Here is a 26,652-nt window from a genome sequence, read left to right as displayed (position 1 = left end):
GTTTTTTGCACTGAAATGCAGATCAACGCACTGGTGTGAATTAGCCCTTCAAAAGAACCTCAGCAGCAGATAATTTAAATGAAGAGTGAGCAGATAAGGCTGTAATCAGAGCCCCTGCCTATTACACCAGACTGCAAGTCCTGAAAATCTTTCTGGCATCTGGACCTTTGAAATGTGCGTATTTGTTCAAGTCATATCCTGTGCCATATTGTAATAACCTTGAGAAGTCTTCCCACAGCAACTAGGCCCTTCCATCCTGGGGGGAAAGATGATGTTGTTTTAAGGTGTTATTAATAATTACATTAATTATCATTTCTCTAGTCTCCTCTAAGACTTACCAAATGTCTTGGCTTCTTCCCTGCAGCTGTCCTCTGATCATTGTAATATGATTTTATAATCCTTTCTCCTGCTTTAGCATTCATCAATGTATCCAACTTGAAAGACAGATGTGTTTATTCAAGGCCTGGCATTATTAATTGCCCAATTTATTAACCCACCTAATTTCTTTCTTCAGGAGTAGAGGAGGCAGCATTAAGTCTGTTTTTCCTCTGGATCTCTCCTGTCCCTCGTTCTCTCCCTTCCCACAGTTTAATGTCTAAATCCAAATTCATAAAGGGACTGCGATCTGGTCTTGTTGAGCTGTGGGATTCGCAGAGCTTTTCCCACAAGCCCCTTTAATCAGAATTACACTGTCATTAATATTCATAAAGTCAGCAGGAACTCTCGTGGACTGACAGAGAACTCCTTGCCCCTCCTCCCCCACAGCTCAGAAGCCTTATTAAAAGCATCTTAAAAAATTAATGGAGTTGGGAAAGTTAGTAAGAAGTACAGTGTTAGCAGAAGGAGGTGGCGAGCCGTGTTGCCTTGAGATGTGCTGTTCGTTGGCCACTTGCGGAGGATATGGGTGGTCATTTAACAGGATTTACATGCGTCGGCACATCAAATTTCAAAATTGAATAATAATAAGCAGCCTTCCCCAGTAATTAAACTTACAGTGTACAAGAGAGGAATAAGAAAACAAGGCAATGACACAGAAGGATGCTGGGAATGTGACTGACATTCTAAGTTGGAAGCAATGTCTTTAATCCTTACTATGCTCATCAATATATATGGAGGTTATGAAGGCAGTATAATTGAACCATCAGCCAGGAAATGAGTTGTGTAGTATGAATGAATGAGTAACTTGTATAGCGCTACATATGCAAACTAAATCGCCTCAAGGCGCTTTTGCTGCCAGTGTCCATCTGGGTCTTTAGAAGAGATGGGTCTTGAGCTTCTTCCTGAAGGCCAGATGTTTTTTTTCTGAGCGGATGTCCGCGGGTAGAGCGTCCCATAGCCGAGGTCCTTGGGCTGCGAACCTTCGTTCGCCTTTTGATTTATAACGGGTCTTGGGGATGTGGCGGAGGTTGTGATTAGTTGACCAGAGGGGGCGACCTGGGGTATAGTACTTTATTTTGTCGCAGAGGTATTGCGGGGCTTTTCCTTGTGTACATTTGTGAGTGAGGCAGAGTGTCTTGAATGTTCCCGGTCCTTCACGGCTAGCCAATGGAGGGTCCTCAGGGACAGGTTGATTGATTCCCAGGGTTTTTTCCAGTTACCAGCCTGGCTGCCGTGTTCTGGACGACATGTAAACGTGAAATTTGGTATTTGGGAAGTCCTAGATAGAAGGAATTTGCATAGTCGAGTCAGGAATTGATGATTGTTCCAACTACTGCTGCTGTATCTCCTTCCGGGATGAAGGAGATGAATATACGCAATAGGCGAAGAAGGTAGTGGGATCTGCTGACTACTGATCCTATTTGTTTATCCATTGTCATGTCTGAGTCAAAGATGACTCCAAGGCTTTTGGCTTTAGTGCTGGGGTTGATGGGTTGTCCAAGGGTGATGAGTGGTGTGGATGTCGTGCAAGGGTTTTTGTTTCGGTTTGCATGGAGGAAGAGGAGTTCTGTTTTGGATCCATTGAGTTTGAGGGAGCTCTCTGTCATCCAGTTGTTGATCAATGAGAGACAGTTTTCCAATGCATGGTATTGGTCTTTTTTGTTGGTGATGCCTAAGTAGAGTTGGATGTCATGAGCATAGGAGTGATAAAGCAGGTCCTGGTTGCTGATGATTTTGAGGAGTGGGCGGTGATAGATGTTAAAGAGCACGGGCGACAGGGGTGATCCTTGAGGGACTCCGCATGTAATTTTACGTGCTTTCGAAGTGAAAGCTTCTAGTTTCACTTTCTGGGATCGGTTCTCTAGCAAGGATGCGAACCAGGGTGTGTCTGAATCTGCAACTCCGGCTACTTCTGTGAGACGAGTGAGCAAGGTTTTGTGGTCTACTGTGTAGAAAGCTGCACTGAGGTCCAGCAGCACCAGTGGACACGATTCTCCTTCATCTGCTGATTCGTGGGTGTCATCCCAGCCGTTTCTGTCCTGTGGCCAGGGCGGAAACTAGATCGTAGTGGGTCCAAGAGTTTATGAGTGTCCAGATGCGGTTGTAGCTGTTGTACTACTGCTTTCTCGATAATCTTGGAGATAGTGTTGAGGCTTGTGAGGGGTCTGCGGTAGTTTGGGTCTTTGGGATCGAGGTTAGGCTTCTTTAGGAGGGGTTTGATTGCGCCTTGCTTGAGGGAGGTCGGGACAATTCCTACTTTAAATCACTGGTTTAAAAGGTATGTTATGATGGGTGCCAAGATATCGGTACATTCTTTCAGAAGTTTTGTGGGAATAATGTCATTTAGCGATGTGCTATCGCGGAGGTTTCTGATGATGGTTTTGGTGGTGTCAGTGGTGATTGGGACCAGAATAAATTTCGGTGGTTGTCGAATATTTGTGTGGTTTTTGTCTTCTTGCTCTGGCCAAGTGGGGTTGCTTGCTATGTTCTGCTGAATTATTTCCCGAATGTTTGCGATTTTGTCAGTGAAAAAATCAGATAACTCATTGCAGAATTCTTGTGTTTCGTTTGCTGGAGGCTCTAAACAGGTGGGGTTCATAGTCTGGGCGACTAGTTTGAATAGTGCGCGAGGGTGGTTTATGGCTTTTGAGATGGTTTGGGAGAAATGTTCTTTTTTTGCTATGAAGATGGCTTTGTGATATTTTGTGGTGAGTGATTTGTAATTTGTGTGGTTTTCCATTGTTGAGTTCCTTCTCCAGGCTTCTTCAGCTCTTCTGCGTTCTTGTTTTAGTGATGTAAGAGAGTCATCGAACCAGCCCGAATTGTTTTTACGGGGGGGTGCTCTGCGTATTGGTGCGACTATGTCTGCTGTCTGTAATAATTCTGTGTTAAAGGAGTTGAGTGTGTCTTCAGTTGAGTAGTTTTGGGTTAGCACCACTATTTTGTTGGATAATGTAGTTTTGAAGAGTTGTGAGTGTAGTTTCTTCTGTGATCTTGTCCAGTGTATTGTTGTTGAGTGTATTGGTTTTTGGTAAATTATGTTTATTTTGAATTTGATAACGTGGTGGTGGGTTCATGGCAGTGACATGTGATCGAGTGTGTTAATGTCATTGTTTTGTTTGAAAATGAGGTTGAGAGTATGGCCCGAAACATGCGTGGGAGCATTTATCAGTTGCTGCAAATCTAGTGCTTCCAGTTGGTTGATGCAAGCGGTGGCGATGAGGTCCTGGGAGGAGTTTGCCCAGAGGTTAAAGTCCCCAAGTAGCAGAAGATTTTTGGTTTTCAAAGTGTGTGTAGAAATGAAGGGTGTGAGGTAGTGTGTGTTTGGTCCCGGTGGTCTGTATCATACTAGTATGTGAATGGTGTCCTGGGGTGTTGTTTGACATTGAAGTGTGAGTGTTTCCATGAATAGCAGTGAGCTCTGTAAAGTTGGTTTTGTGAACGTAAGGTGAGATTTGTAGATCACTGCTAGGCCGCCTCCTCTTTGACCGACTCTGTGCTCAGTTAGGATGCAGTAGTTCTCGGGCACTAAATCTGCTAGAATGGTGTTACAGTCAGTTGTTAGCCAGCTTTCCATGATAAAGAGACAGTCTGTGTTGTGTTGAGTAATAAAATCATGAATTTTGTGTTTGTGCTTGACTGCTGATCTAGTGTTGATCAGTGCGCGTGATAGGTGGTGTCCTGGAAGTGGTGTAGTCCTGTTTTTGGTGGTTGGTTGCAAATGAGTTCTTAAAAGTTGTTCTTTTCTTAGTATTGTTTGAGTGGTGGTTGGTAATGTTGTGGCGGTATTCCTTAGGCTGCAAAGGGGGTCAGCTGAATAATTGATGGCGCACCTAATGGGAGATTGCACTGGGGTGAGTGTTATGGAGCGAGTACTGGGCCGTAAACTGAGCGTTCTGCTGCTCCACCATTTAATTGCCTGCTCGGAGGTGAAGTGTTTACTGTCCTTAGTGGACATGGCTGGGGTGGCCGCTCCCTGCTGTCGGTAACTCGGCGGGCAGGCGGCCTCTACGATTCAGCTCGTTGGCTGTCTGCTGTAGCGTCCTCGGCATGGTCTAGTTCTGCTCGGGTTAATCCAGAGCGATTCAGCTCGAGGTGCCATGGAGCCGCTCAGGCTCTGCCCCGGAGCGGAGTCAGCGGTGGTGGTGGCCGGTTGTATGGTGGTGGAGGGAGTATCTGTAGCAGGTGCTGCAGGCTGGGGCAACCCGGGTAACATCAGGGAGGAGATGTCCGTTAAGAAGTTAAAAAGTTAAAAAATAAAATGTTTTAAAAAGTTTTTAAAAAGTTTCTGGTTCTAGACGCTCTTGGATGTCTTCAGATGGATGTCTCCGATCTGCTGTGCTTCTCTGCAATCTATATTTAGGCAGTTGATGATGGTATTTATTCCCCTGTAAGGGCTGAGGGTGAAAAATTAAACTGTTTTAGGCCTAATTTGAGAGAAACAACGCTCTGCCCTGTGCGAAATTCCAGGCAGCCAAATATGTACAACATACACTCACTGGCCATTTTATTAGGTACACCTGTTCAATTGTTTGGTAACACAAATTGCTAATCAGCCAATCATATGGCAGTAACTCAATGCATTTAGGCATCTAGACATGGTGAAGATGACTTGCTGAAGTTCAAACCGAGCATCAGAATGGGGAAGAAAGAGCATTTAAGTGACTTTGAACATGGCATGGTCGTTGGTGCCAGACAGGCTTTTAGTCTAAGTATTTCAAAAACTGCTGATCTACTGGGATTTTCACACACAAACATCTCTGGGGTTTACAGAGAATGGTCCAAAAAAGAAAAAATATCCAGAGAGAGGCAGTTGTGTGGACGAAAATGCCTTGTTAATGTCAGAGGAGAATGGGCAGACTTTTTTTTTAAATGATAGAAAGGCAACAGTAACTTAAATAACTACTCGTTACAACCAAGGTGAAGTAATTTGTGCAAATAAATATTATTTGAGGGTGGTTAAGGATCCCCTCTATATTGCACCTATGTATTAACTTTTCTATTCCCCTAGTTAGCTAGTCTATTAAAACTCTGATCACATGTTACTGTTGATATCACAATAATACAAGGTTAGCTATGAAACCAAGCACACGGCTTAATAAAACAAAATCTTATTTATTTCCCAAGAACATAGGAAAGCGCTAACATAAAAAATACTAAAGAAAGATATTACAAACTTACAAATGATATAACCAGAACATAATACAAGAATATCAAATATACTTATCACAAGGCTCTCCGCGAGGCTTTGTATCATCGGGCTAGTCTCAGATAGTAAAGAGAGATAGCCATGTGGCTCAGGCAGCCCACCAGGCTTGAACCAACCGAAAAGGGTAGAGGCAAAGAGCCATGCGGCTCAGGCACAAGCCACGAGTGATAAGGGACAAATTCCTTCCTGTATCAAAAGTTCGGGCTGGTGGTGTAATGATGTGAGGAATATTTTCTTGGCACACTTTGGGCCCCTCCTTACCAACTGAGCATTGATTAAATGCCACAGCCTACCTGAGTATTGTTGCTGACCATGTCCATCAGTTCATAACTACAGTGTACCCATCTTCTGATGGCTACTTCCAGCAGGATAATGCACCATGTTACGAAGTTCAATTCATCTCACTACTGGTGTCTTGAACATGACAATGAATTGAATGTACTACAATGGCCTCCACAGTTACCAGACCTCAATCCAGTAGAGCACCTTTGTGATGTTGGGGAATGGGAGATTCGCATCATGGATGTGCAGCCAACAAATCTGCAGCAACTGCATGATGCTATCATGTCAATATAGACCAAAATCTCTTAGGAATGTTTCCAAACCTTGTTGAATCCATGCCATGAAGAATTAAGGCAGTTCTGAAGGCAAAAGGGGGTCCAACCCGGTACTAGCCAGTGTACCTAATAAAGTAAGTGTATATGGAGACAGCTGTGTTTGGTCATTACATATGGAGGCTGTGCTTACTACTTCTTCCTACTTAGTAGATTCACACAATGATTGTATATTAGCGCAGGTCCATCATGCTGCTCGCTGTGCTTTGGACATCTGAGAAGCAAGTGAAGTAAAGTATTATATCATCAAAATGTAGTCAGCAGACTATCAAGAAGTCACAGCTGGTGATGTTCAGGCAGCCATCAGGCAGAGGTCAAGGCAGGCAGCACAAAAATGAACAGCAGGAATCAGAAGTTAGTCTGGAGTCATAATCAGAAAATCTATGGGGATTCAAAAGACAAGTAGCAACACTCAAAAGGAAAGACTATCATGGCTCCCATACCAAAATAAGGCAGCATTACATTGGGGGCCCAAATAATGAATTGACAGATCTTTAAAGCGGAGTTCCACCCTAAACTGGAACTTCTGCTGTAAGGACTCCTCACCCCCTTACATGCCACATTTGGCATGTCATTTTTTTTTTTTGGGGGGGGTACCTAGTTTTGACAGGTACCCAGCTCCCAATTCCGCTTGGGAGACTCAAGCGCAAGTTCTCCTCCCCACCTCCCTCTCTGAAACCTTCTGGGACACGTCACAGTCCCCAGAAGATTGCCTGGCCATTGAGGAGGCACAGTGCGACTTGCACATGCGCAGTGCACACCCAACTGTGAAACCACAAGCTGTTACAGCTGGGTGCCCACACTTGTGATGCCGGCATCTGGCAGAGGCGAGAACCGAGGGTTTGGGCAACCGCATTGCTGGATCGTGGGACAGTTAAGTGTGTGTTTATTAAAAGTCCGCAGCTACACTTTTTGTAGCTGCGGACTTTTAATAAGTACAAAATTGACTGGAAATCTGCTTTAATTACCGTAATTGAAACCTCTGTGACCAGAGCAGATATTAAAAAGGCTTACTGAACAATAAATGTTTAACTGCTTTGCATACCCCAATGCATTTCACACTGTTTTTTTGTTTGTTACTGAAATACTCTGAGGATCCATTCTTACTGGGCTTAAAAAAAATGGCAGTTCCCTTATCAGAAGAAAAATGCTTATATACCATTTTTGTACCCAGTTTAGGAGAATTTAGCATTTAAATCAAAAACGGATAGCCGGAAGGGGTTTTTTCCTGCCTCTAAACACTGAGCTTAAAATGATGCCTCTAATCATCCTAATGTGCATGGATGCATAGGATAACATTGAGCTGCTTCTACATACAAACACAAAACTCCTTCAGAAGCAGTGATTTTAAAGTGGAGTTCCACCCACTTTTACAACTCTTCAGCATCCCTCACTAAACTGTGCACTGTAAACAAATTGGATATTTTTAATTTTTTTTTCTCAGCACCTACTGTATATCTGCTGTATTCATTTTTCACTTCCTCCTCCCTGGCCGCGGCCCATCGCATCATTTCCTGTTTGCAATGCCTTCTGGGAAGGGGCGGCAACTTCCTCGGAAACTGCCGTTGCTATGGAAACCTGACCTGAAACCTATTACACTGCTTGTGCTGCACTGAGCATGTGCGAGATCTGCAAGGATGAGATCCAGGAAGAAATACAGTCTGGCTTCAGATGCCCACACTTAAGATGGCCACAGCCTGCTGTAAGTTTATAAAATAACAAACTACTGCTATAAACTAACAAAACAGACTTTAGTTTACAGACTAACTTTACTAGAATACATTAAGCTTGTGTATTATAGGGGTATTTTTATTTAAAAAGTATAATTTCGGCCGGAACACCACTTTAAAGCCAGTGTGCATGGAGCCCGATACATTTTTATAATGAGCAGAGAAATGTATTTTGTATAATTAATATTATTCCAAATATTTTCACAAAATGATTTTCTCATAATAATTATCTGGTATCCAAATACAGGGATACCAAAATATGTGTAGGTGTTGATGCATATGTCAGCTCTGTATGTTTGATAACCAAATGCATATATTTTAGACTTCTGGATATTGGGCATTTTCCAATACAGAGACTAGATAACGTTATTGTTCAGGAGGCTCATTGCAATTGGGTTAAATTGAAAAGATGAGACAGCGTTGACTCCATAAAAAACAAATATATATCTAGGTTCAAAATTGTTTTTACTTCTAGATACTCAAAATTGCAAGGAGGTAATTCATCAAAATCTGTTACAGCCCAAAAATTCAGATTTTACATTTAAGCCTGGTTCACACCTATGCATTTTTTAGTGCATTTTCAGTTTTGCAGAAACACACTACATCCATTTAACATGGTTTACTATGGATGTTTCTCACATCTTTGCATTTTATGGAAAGGGCCAGGGACTTTTTTTTCTGGTTTTTGGTTCCATAGACTTAAAGAAAAAATGTGTATTTAAAAACACAAAATGCACTTGGAATATGCAAACTGCAACCTGCATAGGTGTGAAAGGACCAGGCCTTAAAGGACGCTGCGAAAATTATTCTTCTTATGCCGCGTACACACGAGCGGACTGTCCGACAGAAAAAGTCTGACGGAAGCATTTCATCATATACACCGATCGTGTGTAGGCCTCATTGGACTTTTCTTTTTGAAAAATCTGACGGACCTAGAAATGGAACATGTTCTAAACCTTTCTGACGGACCCAATTCCTATTGGGAAAACCGATCGTCTGTATGCTAGTCCGACGGACCAAAAAGACGCATGCTCTGAAGCAAGTACGAGACGGAAGCTATTGGCTACTGGCTATTGAACTTCCTTTTTCTAGTCCCGTCGTAAGTGTTGTACGTCACCGCGTTCTGGACGGTCGGACTTTGGGTTGACCATGTGTAGGGAAGACCGCTTGAATGGAATCCCATCGGAGAAACCGTCGGAGTTTATTACGATGGCTAAACCGGCCGTGTGTACGCGACATAAGTTTGGCGTGCATGCGGATGTCTCCTTCCTGCCTGTGTAAAAGGGAAAGGGGGGGGGGTGGCATTTATTATTTTACTTTTTTTTTTTTTTACTTTTCTACTATGTCTGCTTAGCCCTTAATTTAAAATCCGTGATAAGTTCTCTCTTTACTGAGACATCAGGGAGTTATTAGACGCCTGGAGTCTCCTGTTTCTGTAGCCCAATCAAACCGGGGAGTTCCTAATCTTCTGTATACCTGGGACTTTGACAGCTGTGATCTTGGAAGTATTCAACACTTCCATGTTCCTTTTCAGTAGAGGAAATTGTCTGTTTTCTGATTTCCTCCACCACTCCCCATCCTGAACACTGCTGTCCAACCTGAACCCTTTTGTACTGGTATTGTGCCCACGGAGGAGCAAGGTAATCCCAGGGAACAGGAAGTGGGAAGGAATGAAACCTGGATCACTTCTATGCTCCTCTCTAGGAAATCAGACTGATCTTTTGCCGGGAGGGAGTTTCTTTACAATGGAAGTTGGAAAGGGGTTCAATGTAAAGTAAACACGTTTTATTTTTGTATACTGTATATAGGGTTAGAACCTCCTGAAGATGAGAACAGTTTCCACTGCAGTATCTTTAAACATATTTTGTCATTTTTAAAATCAGGGTGTTTGTGATTACATTTATAGTGCTGCCATAGCCTCATGAATTCAATTAAGTGCAGATGAAATGTGCCTGGTATATGGAATTCATATGATGCCAATGAGCTAAGGGAGGATTGTAGGAAAGATATGTGCTGCTCTTCTTTTCTTTCCTTTTTTTCTTTTCTCCTTTTAGCTTATGAAGGTTTTAATATATTTTGGAAATGACATCCTTTACCATTAAGCCCTGCTTCTTCAATATGTGCATGTTACATTGGTTGATAGAGAATTAGATATGACTGCGGTACAGTGTTCTGTTATGCTTAATGACAGATATGCCATCAAACACTCACAATCCATCTCCTAGTGCTACCATAGTAATGTGCAAATATTGTGTTTGAGACCTACAGTAAAATGAAATTGTAATGTTTCTAATCAATGCCATTACCCTAATTTTTAGAGGAATAATGTGCATTATTGATGTCCCTCCCCATGCTCATCATGTGTACGTCTAACTTACAGTTGTGCGTTAGAATTTTACCTTTGTAGAACTTTGTTTTATGTAAAATACACTGAACAGTTTTAAATTGAAATAGAAATAATGGACCACTTTGGCCTCTTTTGCTATTAATATTTTATAACGCCTTCTGGTAATCAAACCCATTATTTAGCCTATATTTCTTTCTTATTGTTTGTTCAGTTATTTCGTTTAATGACCTTTGTTTAGTTTACAGGCGTGTTTCACTTTTCATTTTTTTTTATTTTTTTATTTTTTGTAACAGCTGATAATATTTAACTTGAGTCATTCAATTCCTCCCTTCTCCACATCTTCTAACTGCTGCCCTTTGGATGATAATTGTGTAGAGAAACAGATGAATTTCAGAGAACTGAATTTATGGCACAGTGTTTTGCTGAGCAGTCAGTTTGTTGTTTGTCAGAAGTCAGTTTGTGGTAAAGGGGGAAAAAAAAAACCCGTAAAATGGTTTAATATACTGGAATATCATGCTGTCTTATATTGTGTATGGTGAGCCCTTGCTGCCATTACTATCTCTGTTTACAGTTGTGTTCTACAGCTTGTGTCCATGTCTTCTAGGGACACTTGAGATCCAGAGAGGGCATCAATATGGCTCTTATTTAAATTTCAGTCTGTGTTTGACCTAAAATCATATTACTTGATTTTCCCTGGTGTTTCATCATGTGAGAGCCGTGCCAGAAAAGAATACAATCCTAGGTCTCGGGGTGGTCTTCTTTCATACGTTTGAAAAGAAAGAAAACAAATGCCTGAACAGACATGATTCATATCCAAATATCTAATCTCTCTGAAGTTGTCCTAGAGGTACACAGCTCTAGCTTTTTATTCTAAGTTGATGGAATACTTGATTATTAAAGGTGTGTTTCTCTTAGAGTGCCCTTGTTTTTATCGTATGTAGAAACATCTCACCGAAAGGAATAGCAGAATGCTTGATCCACTGTTTGTCCATAGAGGATTAGCTACATCCATGAAGTAAGACTAGTAGGGCCACCATTATTTTGGCACAAATTTGTTTTTAGCCCATAATATAGGGACTTGGTATTCTCTGATCCTAGACAAGGAATTGATTAGCAAAAGCAGGAATCTTCTCTGTTTTTACTATATAGAGGGGTGACATTTTTGGGTCAGTGTTTCCTTAACAGTATGTCAACCTCCAATTGTTGGGCTCACCCACTGGCTTTTTGACAAGATCTCTACCAACATTGTTCTCTACATGGTTATATCGCTCTTCCTATTGTATTTAATTTTATGGAGACTGTGATGTTCCACAGCAAGGAAGATTGAGCAGGAATGTCCAACACACCTAAATCCAAGCAAAGGAACAAAACTGGCTTGGTGTGGTATGGGATTTTTGTGTGAAAAGTTTTGTCACAAATTTCTATTACAGTTTTTACCATTCGTGATATATGTGTATAACACTAAACCCACATCATAAAAAAACTATCAACAAATGCAATATTACATGCTGTTCATACTCACTCAGTCACTATGAGATTCCTTTTCTGTAGTCTGCAAAAAACCTGGTTGATCCTGCTGCTCTCTATCTCCACCGTCTGTCCATGTCCCTAACTTAACTTGCAATTTTGCAGCTGTGGTGGCAACTCTGCACATGCCCAGTTTTCATTGAGTTTCTATGTTGAGCATTTCCTCCCTATTACATGTGAGCAGCCCATGATAAATGACAGTCCACTCTCTAGCTCCTCCTCCATGCCCACTAACCAGCTAAACACAGTGGGGTTGGGATATTACATGTAGATTGATGGAGGATTCACCTACCTCCTATTTTAAGACACAGGCCGGAGGGGCGTAATACAGCCTGTGACAGGCAGAAATCCAGTCACACCATGTTATTACCAAAAAATAATAAATATTTGATTTCAAATATATATTTGTATGACAATTTAAAACAGTTTATTGATGTTAATTATTTATTTTTAATCTGTATTCCAGCAGCAGAGGGCTAGAAGCTCCTCCTGCTCATGTTTCCCTGCAGACAGGCTGGGTAAGAGCTGGGTCATTTGACAGCTGTATGTCGATGAAGAAAAAGGTATTTTTTTATTAAAATAATTACAGTGCCATCATCCACATACAGAAATAGAAGGGACAATGTAAATTAAACAGTGTGTGCTTAGTAGTGTTAGGTGAACGGTTCGACCCGAGCATGAGTTTGTGCCGAACATTGAGGGTTCGCCCTGTTCGGGTCAAAACCAAATTTTCAGGACGTTCGGCAGGTTTTTGCCTTGCTGAACGCCCTGAAATGCACTGCACAGTGCATTCTGCAGTAAAAGCTGGTTGTTAAGGAGCGGGGCCTGGAAGCCGGCCGCAGTGTCCTTAACAACCGATGAGTCATCAGCTGTCAATGGGTTTCCCTGGTAAAAATAGCAAAAAAAAAGAAAACGACGCCCCCCCAAAAAAAAATCCATACCAGACCCCCCTTATCAGAGATGTAGCCTCTGATAAGGGTGAGCGCCCCCCCCCCCCCCCCCCGAACTATGCCAAGCCACATGCCCTCAACATGGGGCACTTTGAGGCGGGGCCCCCCACCCCAAAGCACCTTGTCCCTACGTTGATGGGGCGTAGCTCCTAAACTTAACCTCTAGACCCTTAACCTCAGCTAAAATTTTATACTATCATGGCAGTATATACTATGCTATGAGGATGAAAAATACTATCCTGGGGATACTAAAGTCATAAATGTGTGATGTGAGTCTTGGGGGTTGATTTACTAAAACTGAAGAGTGATAAATATGGTGCAGCTCTGCATAGAAACCAATCAGCTTCCAGGTTTTTTTTTTTTGGTCAAAACTTAATTGAACAAGCTGAAGCTAGAAGTTGATTGGCTACCATGCACAGCTTTACTAGATTTTGCGCACTCCAGTTTTCGTAAATCAACCCCTTGGTGTCTATTTACAACGAGTAAAGTTGTTGGCACAGACAATAACCCAAGCAAAATCAAAATTAAATGATCCAATACTAGTATTTCAATAGATATTAACCACTTACAGACTGCCGCACACCGATATACATCCTTAATTTGAAGAGGAATATCGTCATTATGGCAGCAGCTAGCTGCCATAACCGCGGTATCCTTTTCTTTGGCCGGCGGTCCGCTTTCCGATAAGAGTGGTCTCTGGGGCAGAATCGCCGCAAGATCAATTTTATCGGCAGCGGGAGAGGGGCCCTCCTCCCGCCGCACTACGGTGCCCTCCGCCGCTTACCGGGGGTGTCGGCACTGGCAGAGGTGATCGGATCTTCACCCTTGCTGGACATGGAGATGAGTGAAGGGAAGATGGCCCCCACCTGTCTCCATAACATTGCAGAGCGGAAGTGGCGTCAAAACATCACTTCCGCCCATAGCTCTTAAAGGCCATTTATTTATTTTTATTTTTTTTAAATGACAAATTTTATTTTTTATTTTATTTATTTTTTTATTGCATTTTAGTGTAAATATGAGATCTGAGATCTTTTTGACCCCAGATCTCATATTTAAGAGGTCCTGTCATGCTTTTTTTCTATTACAAGGGATGTTTACATTCCTTGTAATAGGAATAAAAGTGATACAATTTTTTTTTTTAAAAACAGTGTAAAAATAAAAAATAAAAGATAAAATAAATAAGAAAAAAAATAAATTTCAACACACCCTGTCCCGCTGAGCTCGCGTGCAGAAGCGAACACATACGTGAGTAGCGCCCACATATTTTATTTTTTTTAAATGACAAATTTTATTTTTTCTTTTTTCTTTTATTTATTTTTTTATTGCATTTTAGTCCATATATGAGATCTGAGGACTTTTTGACCCCAAATCTCATATTTAAGAGGACCTGTCATGCTTTTTTCTATTACAAGGGATGTTTACATTCCTTGTAATAGGAATAAAAGTGACCCAATTTTAATAAAAAAAAAAAAAAAGTGAAAAAATAAATAAAATTAAGTAAAATAAATAAGAAAAAAAAAAATTAAAAGCACCCTGTCCCGACGAGCTCACGCACAGAAGCGAACGTATACGTGAGTAGCGCCCGCATATAAAAACGGTGGTCAAACCACACATGTGAGGTATCACCGCTATCGTTAGAGCGAAAGCAATAATTCTTGCCCTAGACCTCCTCTGTAACTCAAAACATGCAACCTGTAGAATTTTTTAAACGTCGCCTATTGGGATTTTTAAGGGTAAAAGTTTGTCGCCATTCCACAAGCGGGCGCAATTTTGAAGCATGACATGTTGGGTATCAATTTACTCTGTGCTTCGTAACATTATCTTTCACAATATAAAAAAAATTGGTCTAACTTTACCGATGTCTTATTTTTTAATTCAAATAAGAGTATTTTTTCTGTATTTGCGCTTGTAAGACCGCTGCGCAAATACGGTGTGACAAAAAGTATTACAACGACCGCCATTTTATTCTCTAGGGTAAAAAAAATGTATAATGTTTGGGGGTTCTACAGTGGGGACGGAAAGTATTCAGATTTAAATTTTTCACTCTTTGTTATATTGCAGCCATTTGCTAAAATCATTTAAGTTCATTTTTTCCCTCATTAATGTACACACAGCACCCCATAGTGACAGAAAAACACAGAATTGTTGACATTTTTGCAGATTTATTAAAAAAGAAAAACTGAAATATCACATGGTCCTAAGTATTCAGACCCTTTACTCAGTATTTAGTAGAAGCACCCTTTTGATCTAATACAGACACGAGTCTTTTTGGGAAAGCTGCAACAAGTTTTTTATACCTGGATTTGGGGATCCTCTACCATTCCTCCTTGCAGATCCTCTCCAGTTCTGTCAGGTTGGATGGTAAACGTTGGTGGACAGGCATTTTTAGGTCTCTCCAGAGATGCTCAATTGGGTTTAAGTCAGGGCTCTGGCTGGGCCATTCAAGAACAGTCACAGAGTTGTGAAGCCAGTCGTTATTTTAGCTGTGTGCTTAGGGTCTTTGTCCTGTTGGAAGGTAAACCTTCGGCCCAGTCTGAGGTCCTAAGCACTCTGGAGAAGGTTTTCGTCCAGGATATCCCTGTATTTGGCCGCATTCATCTATCCCTCAATTGCAACCAGTCGTCCTGTCCCTACAACTGAAAAACACCCCCACAGCATGATGCTGCCACCACCATGCTTCACTGTTGGGACTGTATTGGAATTAAGGCCAAAAAGTTTCTATCTTGGTTTCATCAGACCAGAGAATATTATTTCTCACCATCTTGGAGTCCTTCAGGTGTTTTTTTAGCAAACTCCATGAGGGCTTTCATGTGTCTTGCACTGAGGAGAGGCTTCCGTCGGGCCACTCTGTCATAAAGCCCCGACTGGTGGAGGGCTGCAGTGATGGTTGACTTTCTACAACTTTCTCCCATCTCCCGACTGAATCTCTGGAGCTCAGCCACAGTGATCTTTGGGTTCTTCTTTACCTCTCTCACCAAGGCTCTTCTCCCCCGATAGCTCAGTTTGGCCGGACGGCCAGTTCTAGGAAGTGTTCTGGTTGTCCCAAACGTCTTCCATTTAAGGATTATGGAGACCACTGTGCTCTTAGGAACCTTAAGTGCAGCAGAAATGTTTTTATAACCTTGGGCAGATCTGTGCCTTGCCACAATTCTGTCTCTGAGCTCTTCAGGCAGTTCCTTTGACCTGATGATTCTCATTTGCTCTGACATGCACTGTGAGCTGTAAGGTCTTATATAGACAGGTGTGTGGCTTTCCTAATCAAGTCCAATCAGTATAATCAAACACAGCTGGACTCAAATGAAGGTGTAGAACCATCTCAAGGATGATCAGAAGAAATGGACAGCACCTGAGTTAAATATATGAGTGTCACAGCAAAGGGTCTGAATACTTAGGACCATGTGATATTTCAGTTTTTCTTTTTTAATAAATCTGCAAAAATGTCAACAATTCTGTGTTTTTCTGTCAATATGGGGTGCTGTGTGTACATTAATGAGGAAAAAAATTAACTTTGGCAAATGCCTGCAATATAACAAAGAGTAAGAAATTTAAGGGGGTCTGAATACTTTCTGTCCCCACTGTAAGTAATTTTCTAGCAAAAAAAAAATGTTTTTAACTTGTAAACAACACATCTCAAAAACAGGCTCGGTCCTTAAGTGGTTAAAGCTAAATAAACTATTGCTTCTAGTTTTTTGACTAGGTTCTACCACCTGTGCAATGTTTTTCCTATTTGGAACTGCAGCTGCTCTTTTGCTGCATTATGATTTTACTCATGAGATGTGGACAGTGTTACTTTTAGTCCACATAATTATAATGTGGACCTGAATTCAAAAAGTGAAGATTTGCTATTTTATAGGGAACATCCAGAAATGTTAATTATGCTTAAAATGTACCCCGTGTCTTCAATTCCTCTTGTAAAAATAGCGTTGCCCTTTTTGATATGTGAGTATGCCTAGGGACTTCTGTGCCTGAAGCCTCATAGCTGTATATTTGTAGTGTGAAGTCTTTGATACTGTTGACCATCCCCTCCTCCTCAAAAAACTCCACTCTCTTGGCTTTCAAGACTCTGCTTTGTCCTGGCTCTCCTCCTACCTATCACAGCTCTCCTTCAGCGTGACCTGTAACTCTGTTTCCTACTCTCCACTTTCTCTTTCTGTAGGGGTACCTCAAGGGTCTGTCCTCTGACCCCTTCTCTTCTCCATTTACACCTCATCCCTTGGTCTGTTAATAAACCCCCATGGCTTCCAGTACTACCCCTATGCTGATGGCACACAAATCTATCTCTCTACTCCTCACCTCACGCCCTCAGTCTCCTCTTGCATTACTAACTTACATATCAGCATGGATGCACACCACTTTCTCAAACTCAATCTTTCTAAAACTGAGCTCATAATTTTTCATCCAGCCCGTGCCCCCCCCCCCCCCCCCCCCTTCCGACTCCTCTATCAAGATCAATAGTACAACCATCAGTCCCTCCCTTCATTTGATGCCAGGGTACTAGATGTAATCCTAGACTCTAACCTCTCCTTTCAGCCCAAAATTCAATCACTGTCCAAATTGTGCAGACTTCACCCCTGAAACATCTCCAAAATATGCCCCTTTCTAACTGTTGACACCACTAAACAACATATACACTCCCTTGTTATCGCTCGCCTTGACTATTGTAACTCCCTCCTCATTGGTCTACCTCTCTGCAAGCTATCCCCTCTTCAGTCTACCATGAATGCAGCTGCCAGACTCATCCACCTTACCAACCATTCAGTGTCCACCACTCCTCTCTGTCAATCCCTCCACTGGCTTCCCATTGCCCAACGAATAAAATTCATAACACTAATAACACACAAAGACATTTACAATTCTGCCCCAAGCTACATCACCAATACTATCTCCAAATATCACCTAAATCGTCCTCTCCACCCCTCCCAAGACCCTCTGCTTTCTAGCTCCCTTGTCTCCTGCTTCCAAGCTTGTCTCCAGGACTTCTCCAGAGCCTCTCCCATCCTCTGGAACTCACTACCCCATTCTGTCCAGTTATCTCTTACTCTGCCCACTTTTAGGGGATCTCTGGAAACTCATCTCTTCAGGGAGGCCTATCCTGCCTCCTGCTAACAACCAAATCTTCTACTTCCCTCAACAGTTCATCCCTCACAGTCACTACCCTTTTGTTTCACCAGCCCCTCTCTTTTATATTGTAAGCTTGCAAGAGCAGGGCCTTTCTAACCCTCTTGTTTTGAATTTTACTGTTGGTGTATTGTCTCTCATTATATTGTAAAGCGCAGCGCAAACTGTTGGAGCTATATAAATCCTGTATAATAAAAATATTAATAAGGAAACTGCTGCCTCTGACTGCTAGTCTCAAGAGAATTGGAGTGAGATTGGTGGTGCTTGCTGGAGGCTCTGGCATTAGGAAGTAGAACTGTGCCTCTACCAAGATGGCCACCTCCACACAGAGAAACAATGCAGGACAAGGCATGGTATGCCAGTAATGTGGAAATGATAAGCTACAGGGAGACTACAGGCAATACTGATGAATAGTCTTTTTTTTTCTTTTTTTTTTTGGACATCTTCCAGAGTGCAATTCCACTTTAACATATTTGTTTGATTGTCTCTCACTCCTCTTCACCCAAATCTGTTGAGTGGACATACCTGTTAATCAGTTGTTTTTTTCTGAATTATTAAATATTTTAAAAGCTCAGAGAATATCAATATTTGCTGCAAGAGTCAAAGTGTTTTTGCTGTTTAAGACGGCAGAGCAATTTCATGACACAGTACACTCTTTAATTTGAAATGAAATGCATACGATACTTTAGCTACCATGAAAGTCTTTGTGGCATTTACGCTGTAGGATTTAGACTACCGAAATGCTAATGCACTAATCACTATCAAAACAATGAGTTTCAACAGGGTTAATATCTGGATAGAGAAGGTCGCTGTTCTGTGTTCCCTGTTTGGGCAGGAGGGGGCACCTCTTCCCCTCTGCAGGTACACAGTCGCTTGTGCTGTGTCTTTTCCGGTAATTACTCCCAGAATATTTGTTGCTTGCTTATGAATTAACTTGCATTTATGGAACTAAATCATTGCAATCATTTAATTACACCTGAGGAGCTGAACTATAATTGCTTGCTGCTAACGAGGATCTGAGATGGCTTGAGCAGTATTAATTTGGTGTTTACTTTTCTGAGTGCTAAAAGCATTAAAATGATTGTGCGATAGGATTACATTTTACTAATTGCTGCCATTCATTAGCTGGGGAAATGGCGAGGGAGATCACACTGCGGAAGGAGAGAATGCTGATGCTGGAATGTTCAGGCACTATTCTCAAGCGGGCAAAGACACTGCGAAATCTTCACACAACCTGTCTTCCTGCTCTACAACAGGCTTTACCAAAATGCGGAATTTTAACATCTGTTACAAAATCTTTTTTTTTTTTTTTTTTTTTTTTTTTTTTTTTATCTAAGGCTGGGTTCGACTTTAGCTGATTTTATTTCTAACAATTGTCTGTTGTGCACAGTAAGGTGATTACAGATTACAGTGAAGTGCAGTTGGTTTGGGTACTGCTTGCGATAATTGGGCAGGGTAGGGTTAATAACCAAGTGATAAAGAACACACCTAAGCTATCGAAGTTCTTGTGTCATTTACAAATTATTCTGCATGATTGATATTCTCTCTTACCAATAATTGTTTGTTCCCCTTTCTCCATAAAAGACATTTGTTTGTTACTGGACTACTATCGTGAAAAAATAACGGATGTACTGACAGGAACAGGTAATACAACTATGCTAAAGGGGAACTCAGAATAATACAAAAGTTGTCATGTTAAAGTGGTTGTAAACCTCAGACATGAAATATGAACAAAGCATAGCCCTTTGTAGTGTGTACTTGTCTCACTCCAGAGCACTAAGTGTAATTTCTGTCTGCTGCTTCGTTCCTCTGCTCTCAGCATGAGTCACTTCTGACAAGTTTTCCTGACACCAAGAGAAAAATAGTGACGGGAGTGATCTCCATCTGATTTGGACTTCCTCAGCTCTGTTTCTGTGGGCTGTATAAAGGGGGTGTGTCCCTTCCCTCCAATCAGCTCTCTTTTGAGCTCTGCAGAGTGTAATTTCAGCTCTCCGCTCTCTTTTTTCTGACAACTCAGTGAAGCTTTTTAAATTCAGCACTTTGAGTGGCTGTAGAGAAGAGAAGACAGCAGGTAAACAGGTACAACTTATATAAGATGATTTGTTTAAAGAGGAAGTAAACCCTGATGGCATCGCATACTAGCCCATTTTGTTGCACTTGCCTGCAAACGATGCCGGCGATGTCCCCGTTGGTGGGCGCGTCCATCTGCACCCCTCTTGCCTCCGGGACTGTGGACTCCGGCTCTGTGACTGGCCTGAGTCGCATGACGTCACTCCTGCCCATGCGTGCGGGAGCCAACAGTCACGGCACGGGCCCTAGAGAAACGGCACGATTGTGCCCTTTCTTTAGTGTGCATGCACCAATGACGTTGGCGCAAGCGTACATGGTAAATATCTCTTAAACCATATATATAAAACTTCCATTGAAAACATTTTCATATCTTGTTAATATGTGCCCTTAATTCTGCAGAAGTTAAGACAAGGTTGTCAGTCTCCTTGCACTGCAATAAAAATCTCCAGCAGTGTTTTCAGCCCAACCCATTTCTCCTCTGTGAACTACAGAACACCTTTCCCTATGCAGTCAAGAGAAGGAAAGAGAAATGTTCTGTAATCCAAATCAGGATTGAGCAACATAGGGAAGCAATGCTGCTCCTCCATAGATACAGTACAGTGAGTTTTGCCCTAGCACAGCAAATGTGTTCCTGGCAGGAAAAAATGTGAAAAAAGAATAAGGACTGATAAAGTGCAAAATATTATATAGTTACTCTTCAGTTTAGATACATTTTAAAGGATAAGTTCACCTTTGGGAACATGTTACATGTTCCACCTGTTTTTAGCATGTAACATGTAACATGTTCCCACTCCTACAGCGATCCGCTGCCTTTAGTGCCAGCAAGCGAGGGGATCTTCTCCCCAAATTCACTGTCACTATAAAAAAAAAAGCAGTTGAGCGGGGCTCCGCCCACCTGGCTGCATCATTCATTCAGGCTGGGTTCCAACTATTGTGGTTTCCCTGCATCCAATTTGCATAACAGGAGATTGTTACCGGCTCTCTATGGAGTCGGTTCACACATCTCCGGAGTGGCTCCAGTGCAAATTGCAGAGGAGTCCTGTGCGCCTTTTGGTCTGTTTCAGGTCCGAATTCAGCCCAAAATTCGGGCTGAAATTGGACCTGAACCGGTGAATGGAGACGCACCAGACCCCCTGCTGTGAGCCGCTCCGTGCTCTAGTGTGAACCCAGCCTTACAGAGTTCTGTGAATGGGAAACTACCAGTACCAACAGCTGGCTGTTGGCTTGTAGAACTCATTGAACTATCAGGGTTCTGTTGATCACTGTTGTAGTTCACCGTCTCTTCCTGTGTGTAACTGTCTGCCTGTACCAGGTATGAACAGACAGATATACTGACAAGTCTGCAGGAGTCCTGCATGGCACCTGTGATTTGCTGATCTCAGGTGCAATGCAATTTTTTTTTACCTGCAAAAAGATGTGTATTTATTCATTTTTAAAGGTGAACTTATCCTTTTATATTTTTTTTTTTGAATGTCCCCAAACAGGTGTAATTTGCAAAGACATTGCTACTGAAAACATGATGAGATTAAGGCAAGAGTTTTTATTGTTCGTCTCTTCCAGGTAACGCTAGTCATAAACTGTCGATATAACATTCTACAAAGAATTTAAATAAACTTTTAAATGCTCTAAATGTATTTGTCTAAAAAAAATGAATGAGGAAACCATTTTTAGGTGGCAAATGACCTAAATCTGCAATGGAGGCACATGGAGGGTTAGGAAGCAAAGAATCTGTTTCCTAATGCAGAACTCCACAAATGCACAGAATCCAGAATTTGATTAAATAAGGGTTTGGCAAGATTAGAATACAGAAATTGGCCGGCCAAATTTAAATCCTAAGCTAAACAGCAATGATCACAAATTAAAATGCATCTTCTTCTGACTAATTTTAATATGTAAATTAGAGACAGGATTCATTTCACTATGTTTAAAAAAGCGTGTTTGATAATAAACTGAATCATAAAGCCTGGAAGTGACACGTCTGTACATAAGAGATGCATCCAAGAGAGAAATGCAGCAAGAAGTCCATCAAGTTTTTTCAGCCTGAAAGGGTTATTCATCTCTGTTATTTTAGTGAATGCATCCGTTATGAATCTCTGACAAGCGTGAAGTTTGGTGGTGCCATACTTGTGACGAGCGATATATCCTCAAATTACTGCTTTAAGGTCAAGTTTTTCTATTCGTTTTTTTAAGGGGTAACTCCATTTAGACAGCTAAGCAAACTGTGATATATTATATATATATATATATATATATATATATATATATATATATATATATATATATATATATATATATATATATATATATGTGTGTGTGTGTGTATACAGTGCCTTGAAAAAGTATTCATACCCCTTGACATTTTCCACATTTTATCATGTTACAACCACAAATGTAAATTTATTTTATTAGGATTTTATGTGATAGACCAACACAAAGTGGCACAAAATTGTGAAGTGGAAGGAAAATGATAAATGGTTTTCAATTTTTTTTACAAATAAAAAAGTGTGGCGTGCATTTGTATTCAGCCCACCTGAGTCAATACTTTGTAGAACCACCTTTCGCTGCAATTACAGCTGCAAGTCTATTTGGGGATGTCTCTACCAGCTTTGCACATCTAGAGAGTGAAATTTTTGCCCATTCTTCTTTGCAAAATAGGTCAAGCTCTGTCAGATTGGATGGAGAGTGTCTGTGAATGGCAATTTTCAAGTCTTGTCAATTTAGGTCTGGACTTTGACTGGGCCATTCTAACACATGAAAATGCTTTGATCTAAACCATTCCATTGTAGCTATGGCTGTGTGTTTAGGGTCGTTGTCCTGCTGGAAGGTGAACCTCCACCCCAGTCTCAAGTCTTTTGCAGACTCTAACAGGTTTTCTTCTAAGATTGCCCTGTATTTGGCTCCATCCATCTTCCCATCAACTCTGACCAGCTTCCCTGTCCCTGCTGAAGAAAAGCATCCCCAACATGAGGCTGCCACCACCATGTTTCACGGTTGGATGGTGTGTTCAGAGTGATGAGCGAAAGGTGGTTCTACAAAGTATTGACTCAGGGGGGCTGAATACAAATGTACGCCACACTTTTCACATATTTATTTGTAAAAGAATTTGAAAACCCTTTATCATTTTCCTTCCACTTCACAATTTTGTGCCACTTTGTGTTGGTCTATCACATAAAATCCCAATAAAATACATTTATATTTGTGGTTGTAACATGAGAAAATGTGGAAAATTTCAAGGGGTATAAATACTTTTTCAAGGCACTGTATATGCACACACAAACATATATATATATATATATATATATATATATATATATATATATATATATATATATATATATATATATATATATATATTTATTATTTTATTTATTTCAGGTACTTATATAGCGCTGTCAATTTAAGCAGCGCTTTACATATACATTGTACATTCACATCAGTCCCTACCCTCAAGGAGCTTACAATCTAAGGTCCCTAACTCACATTCATACATACTAGGGACAATTTAGACAGTATCCAATTAACCTACCAGCATGTCTTTGGAGTGTGGGAGGAAACCGGAGTACCCAGAGAAAACCCACGCAGGCACAGGGAGAACATGCAAACTCCAAGCAGGTAGACTGTATTTTTAAGGGCGTGGCTGCCCGATTTTATTTAAACTAAACAAACTTCACAGAAAGTCTTCCCTCGCAGGGGGGGTTCCACCATCATTGTATAAGAGAAAAACTTCAGCCTCCCGGCTCACTCACTCTTACTTAGTCAAACTCCCTCCTGAAGCTTACTTGCTCAGCTGCATGCTCCTTGGTCATGGGCCACATCTACCTCCTGCAGACATACACTCTCAGACTCCTAGAGACCGCCTGTCTCTCTTTCTTGGAGCCGCCTCCACCTGAAAGCCCTCCTGACTTCTACACCAGGCCACCTGCCTGTAGGGTGGAGCTGTTCCCAAGTGTGAGCCCTGAGCTCTCTTCCTGAGGGGAATATAAACCCAGCCTACAGGTGTGCAATCATCATGCCCGTCTTTACAAAAACCAGGCTGAAGGTGCTAATACACACCATGACCTGGGTTCGCCTCTCCACGGTATACACTCACCGGCCACTTTGTTAGGTACACCTTGCTAGTACAGGAAGTCCCCGAGTTACGAACACAATAGGGACTGTAGGCTTGTTCGTAAGTCAAAGTTGTTTGTAAGTCGCAACACTACATTTGTAAGTGTAACTTTCGGTCGGAACACTGCATTCGTAAGGATAACGTCCGCCTGTGCATGGATGTGGGATGTTCCGGGCGCTTGTTATGTTATCTGGGGCTCTTCTGTCCATGCAGTACATGTAGTACTGCAGTATGGGATGTGTCCGGAGGTATCCAGGACCAGTGTAGAGCACAAGTGGCCGGCATTTGAGGCCGTTCATAAGTAGGAGTCATTCGTAACTCGGGTGTTCGTAACTCAGGGGCTGCCTGTACTGATTTGGACCCCCTTTTGCTTTCAGAACTGTGTTAATTTTGTGTGGCATAGAAAATCCCAGTAGATCAGCAGTTTTGGAAATACTCAGACCAGCCCGTCTGGCACCAACAACCATGGCACGTTCAAAGTCAGTTAATTCCTCTTTCTTCCCCATTCTGATGTTCGATTTGAGCTTCAGCAAGTTGCCTTCACCGCGTCTAGATGCCTAAATGCATTGAGTTGCTGCCATGTGATTGGCTGATTAGCAATTTGCGTTACCAAGCAATTGAATGGGTGTACCTAATAAATTGGCCGGTGAGTGTATATATACACATAGTATATATACTGTGGCAAAAAAAGAATGTGAACCCCTTAGCATTAACTTGTTTTCTCTGCAATAACGTGACATAACGTGATCTGATCCTCCGGCGAAGATTCAAACCATCTATGGGCAGACTTATTGTACCCATGTCAATCCATCGATCGACTTGGTACAACCAGCATGTCAAATTTTTAAGATGCGGTTATTGCCAGCGGCTATAGCCTCTAGCAGTAATCACTGTGTCCCAAAGGGGAAAGCTCCCCGCACTGTGTTGATAGGGGAATCAAGCGATTTCTTTTTTTTTTTAAACACAATTTATTAATATAAAAATAAGTAAGAAAAAAACATTTTTTAAACCTCCCGTCCCCGCAAGCTCGCGTAGCAAAGAAAACGCATACAGAAGTCGCGCCCGCATATGTAAACGGTATTCAAATCACACATGTGAGGTATTGCCACGATCGTCAGAGTGAGAGCAATAATTCTAGCACTAGACCTCACATTATACAACAAACCTGGGCTAACTTTACTGTTTTTTTTTTTTTTTTTTTTAATTCATGAAAGTGTCCCTTTTCCCAAAAAGTTGCGTTTAAAACACCGCTGCACAAATACCGTGTGACATATATTGCAACAATCGCCATTTTATTCTCTAGATTCTCTGCTAAAATTATATATATATAATGTTTGGGGGATCTAAGTAATTTTCTAGCAAAAAATACAGATTTTAACTTGTAAACACCAAATGTCAAAAATAGGCTTAGTCATGAAAGGGTTAAGTCACAACAATAGACAAACTCATTGAGGAAGATTTATTAAAACTGGTGCACACAAAATCTGGTGCAGCTGTGCATAGTAACCAATCAGCTTCTAGATTGGATTGTCAAAGCTTAATGGAACAAGCTGAAATTAGAAGCTGATGGGTTACAATGCACAGCTGCACCAGATTCTGTGTGCACCAGTTTTAGGAAATCTCCCCCATTGCGCTGATAACCCACGACCAATTCTAATTTCTTGTGTGTTTGTTGAACGCCCCCATTAAACATTCACAGTGCTGGAGGGAAAAGTAAGTGAACACAATTATTTCAACAAAAGCTAATGGAAGGCAGCATGTGCTGCTCGAGTGAAAAATTTCCAACATTCCCATTTGAGAGAAGCCGATCAACTTGTCTTAGAGTGGTTGTTAAGCCACATTTACATATTTATACTATCAGCGCTGTCTCTTAATGCAGGGTGTCCCTGTGTGCGTGATTTATGAAAAAAAATCATACCTAATTTCAGAGTGCCTATAGGAGCTCATTTGACCGGCCGGCTCTCTCCTCTCCCCGTCTGACAGATGCAGCAGGCAGGGCCGGGATTCCCTTGTTGACGTCAGTTGGGAGGGGAGGAGGAGAGCGCCGGCCGGTCACGTGAGCACCGATCGGCACTCAGAAATGAGGTATAATTGGCTTTTTTATTTAAAAATCACACACGTGGGGGCACATTGTATTAAGAGACAGCGCTGATAGTATAAATATGTACATGTTATTCCAGCAGAAGGAGGGGGAAGGGCACTGTCACCAGCTGACAGGCAGGGAGGGAGGGGGGAGAGGAGAGACAGGAGAACTGCAGATGATGGAGGCATGTAAACTGACCAGTGTCAGGGCTCAGCAGCCATGATGAACCATGGTCAGTTTACAGAGGGGAGGGTAGAAACTGACAGGATCAGCCAATTATTTCAGGTGATACAGGGGGCCAAATGACGCAGCACAAGTTTTTGGCCTTTGATTTGCAGGCTGACAACAGCTTTACAGTTCTGTAATGTGGGCCTTTTAGTGTTTTTTTACTGTTACAAATCTGATTTGGACTGCTTTTGGTTATCTAATTGTCTCTGAATAACAGAATCCTCTGCCCCTAATATCTAAGAAACTAAACTGGACTTTTGTACTTACCAGAAAATCTGGTTCTTGGAGCT

At 41.6% G+C, this 26,652-nt stretch overlaps 1 protein-coding gene across 10 annotated transcripts in view; it reads left to right on the top strand.

Annotated features, from left to right (window-relative positions):
* The window catches only part of MIPOL1 (mirror-image polydactyly 1), a 753,413-nt gene that overhangs the window by 189,060 nt on the left and 537,701 nt on the right, over positions 1-26,652 (top strand). Inside the window, exon 1 of one of the 10 annotated variants that reach the window (XM_073608909.1) lies at positions 34-174. The exons of the other annotated variants lie outside the window; for them this stretch is intronic. The gene's annotated coding sequence lies outside the window, so the exon portion shown is untranslated. Of the gene's footprint in view, positions 1-33; positions 175-26,652 lie in introns of those variants that run through there. 10 annotated transcript variants of the gene reach the window in all.

This window comes from Aquarana catesbeiana, linkage group LG13 (assembly GCF_042186555.1).
Source record: "Aquarana catesbeiana isolate 2022-GZ linkage group LG13, ASM4218655v1, whole genome shotgun sequence".
NCBI lineage: Eukaryota > Metazoa > Chordata > Amphibia > Anura > Ranidae > Aquarana > Aquarana catesbeiana.
The sequence above is the reverse complement of the archived record's forward strand: the minus strand, read 5'-3'. Positions and strand labels throughout refer to the sequence as shown.